Source organism: Malus domestica, chromosome 14 (assembly GCF_042453785.1).
Source record: "Malus domestica chromosome 14, GDT2T_hap1".
Lineage (NCBI taxonomy): Eukaryota > Viridiplantae > Streptophyta > Magnoliopsida > Rosales > Rosaceae > Malus > Malus domestica.
Genome location: NC_091674.1, coordinates 20032205 through 20035478, shown reverse-complemented (window position 1 = coordinate 20035478; position 3274 = coordinate 20032205). Strand labels below are relative to the sequence as shown.

At 41.4% G+C, this 3274-nt stretch overlaps 1 long non-coding RNA gene across 1 annotated transcript; it reads left to right on the top strand.

Moving 5' to 3' along the window:
* The first annotated feature begins 305 nt into the window (after positions 1-305).
* On the top strand, positions 306-1525 carry LOC139191592 (uncharacterized). The gene is made up of 5 exons (XR_011575680.1): positions 306-402; positions 491-583; positions 667-764; positions 848-945; positions 1121-1525. It is a non-coding gene; the product is annotated as an uncharacterized lncRNA (long non-coding RNA).
* The last annotated feature ends 1749 nt before the right edge of the window (positions 1526-3274 follow it).

Here is a 3274-nt window from a genome sequence, read left to right as displayed (position 1 = left end):
GTAAGTACCAAAACTTCATTCTTTTGTTTTCTAAGTGGTAGCCCCGGACTTTTTCTTCATAGATTTTGTTTATGAAGGTTGCTAGGCCCGAATAAGTGGAATTGCAGAAGGTGTAACCGTTGGTGCATTAACATCATAATGGAAGCATCACAATGATGGAAGCATCACAATGATGAAAGCATCATAATGATGAAAACACCATAATGATGAAACATCATAATGATGTTTCTTTGGTGGAATTGTTTTTCATTTCCCCTAACAACCGGAATTGTTTTTCAACATAACACCATCATCTGTAGGTCGAATCACAAAGTTGTCTTCATGAAAGTTGTTCGTTAATTCCTTAACTACAACATATCCAAATTGGAGAGCCATCGGAGCAGTACAACTCCAGAAATCCAGGTATGATGAGTGACTGTTTATCATTTGTCTGTCAACCCGTCAGATTTGTTGTGAGCTTTGAAACTCTATTTTCTCTTGCTCATATCAGCATGCTTTCTTCATTGAAGTTGTTCCTCAGCTTGTGAACTACAACATATCCAAATTTGAGATCCCTCGGAGCTGTATAACTCAAGAAACTCAGGTATGATGAATGACTGGTTATTATTTTTCTGTCAACCCGTCAGATTTGTTGTGAGCTTCGAAACTCCATTTTCTCTTGTTCAGATCGGTATGCTTTCTTCATTGAAGTTGTTCCTCAGCTTGTGAACTACAACATATCCAAATTTGAGATCCCTCGGAGCTGTATAACTCAAGAAACTCAGGTATGATGAATGACTGGTTATTATTTTTCTGTCAACCCGTCAGATTTGTTGTGAGCTTCGAAACTCCATTTTCTCTTGTTCAGATCGGTATGCTTTCTTCATTGAAGTTGTTCCTCAGCTTGTGAACTACAACATATCCAAATTTGAGATCCCTCGGAGCTGTATAACTCAAGAAATTCAGGTATGATGAATGACTGGTTATTATTTGTCTGTCAACCCGTCAGATTTGTTGTGAGCTTCGAAACTCCATTTTCTCTTGTTCAGATCGGTATGCTTTCTTCATTGAAGTTGTTCCTCATCGACTCTTTCATAACATATCAAAAATTCAGGATGAACTAACGGTTAAATATTTCCAGATCTTCGAAACATCACAACAGCTTCGAAATCTGCAAGAAGCCGACTATCATGTTTGGAGCTTCAACACTTTAATTTCCGTCGCTCAAACAGAAATGGTTCCTTCTTGAAAGTTGTTCATATGCTCAAGAACTATAGGGTGTCCAAAATTCAGCTCCATTGGAGAAGAGCAGAGGTTGCAGAAATTTGATAGATGAAAGGAGGCGGAAGAGGGAGAGAGAGAAAAAGTCTCTTGGGTTGGATTTCTATTTTGGGGCAGATTCCAATTTTTGTAGCACCTTCATTATTGATGAATTGCTTGTACTTTTGTCCATTATGAAATTTGGGACTTTGGCTTGTTGTTGGATCTATTATAATATGTTTGAGAACATATATAAGTGAATAAATAAGAAGGAAAATTTTGGGCCCTTGTGGGTGTAAAACAAAAAATGTTTATGTTTACCCAAGTGTTTTTGTACAAGTTCAAGGGCATCTTGGGTTTTGTGAACAAAATTTGTTTATTTGGAGCAAGGTTTTGTGTTGAAGCTTTGTAGGTGAAGCTTTGGTGTTGAAGCTTTGTGGGTGAAGCTTTGGAGGTGAAGCTTTGGAGGTGAAGCTTTTCGGGTGAAGCTTGTTGGGTGAAGCTTTTTAGGTGAAGCTTTGTGGGTGAAGCTTTTTAGGTGAAGCTTTGTGGGTGAAGCTTTTTAGGTGAAGCTTTTCGGGTGAAGCTTTTTGGGTGAAGCTTTTTAGGTGAAGCTTTTCGGGTGAAGCTTTTTGGGTGAAGCTTTTTAGGTGAAGCTTTGATGGTGAAGCTTTTTGGGTGAAGCTTTGTGGGTGAAGCTTTGGAGGTGAAGCTTTTCGAGTGAAGCTTTTTGGATGAAGCTGTTTTTTTTTTTTTTTTTTTTTTTTTTTTTTTTTTTTTTGGCGCTTGACACGGTCTTCATTTGCTTGTTTTGTAGTGACTGTGGAAGACGGATTGCTTTCTGATTGAGAAGGGTTCCGGCATCGCTTGCTATGAATGTAAAAGAGTGAGGGCTGAGTTGGCTAAATTACCTCTTTATTGAATTCATTGCCAAATGGCCTTCATTACATAGGATGCCAAACGGCTATAGCTCAACACTTGTACATCGTGAGTCTATTTGTAGTAGTACTTCAAGTGATCAGCGTTCCATGGATGGCCAAGGGTCTTGCCATCGGAGCTTCTAAGTGTGTAAGAGCCAGGGCGACTGATGCCAATGACTTCATACGGTCCATCCCAGTTTGGACTAAGTGTGCCTTCACTCGGGACTCTGTCGCAGAGTAATCTTTTCTTTAAGACCCAGTCTCCTATTTTGAAAGAACGAGGCTTGACCCTAGAGTCATAATAGTTGGAGATGCGCTGCTTGTAGGCGACATTCCTCAAGTGAGCTTGGTTTCTGTGTTCCTCGACTAAATCCAAGTTGAGGGTGAGTTGTTTGTCATTTTCACTTTGAATGTAGTTCTGGACTCGGAATGTTGCTTGCTCGAGCTCAACAGGGACAACCGCCTCTGTGCCAAAGGCAAGTGAGAATGGAGTTTCTCCTGTTGAAGTCCGATATGAAGTGCGATATGACCAAAGAACTTGGGTACAAATTCTGGCCAACAGCCTTTAGCTTTGTCCAAGCTGGTTTTCAAAGTGCGCTTGATTATTTTGTTGATGGCCTCAACTTGTCCATTAGACTGGGGATGAGCTGGAGAGGCAAAGCATAAGTTGATGTTGAACTTAGAGCAGAACAACCTGAACTTCTTGTTGTCGAACTGTCGCCCATTGTCAGTGACTATCGCATTGGGAATGCCGAATCTACAAAGGATGTTCTTCCACACGAAGTCTTCTATCTTTGCCTCAGTAATGGTTGCCAAGGGTTCTACTTCGGCCCACTTTGTGAAGTAGTCCACTGCAACGACTGCGTAACAGACTTTGCCCTTCCCTGCCGGCATTGGGCCGATCAAATCAAGTCCCCACTGGGCGAAGGGCCAAGGGCTGATCATAGGAGTAAGAGGCTCTGGAGGGGAATGAGGAATAGCCGCATATCGTTGACATTTGTCACATGAGCGGGATACTTTGATGGCATCCTGGTGGAGTGTTGGCCAGTAATATCCTTGGCGAAAAGTCTTGTGTGCTAGGGACCGAGATCCAGCATGATCTCCACAGACTCCCT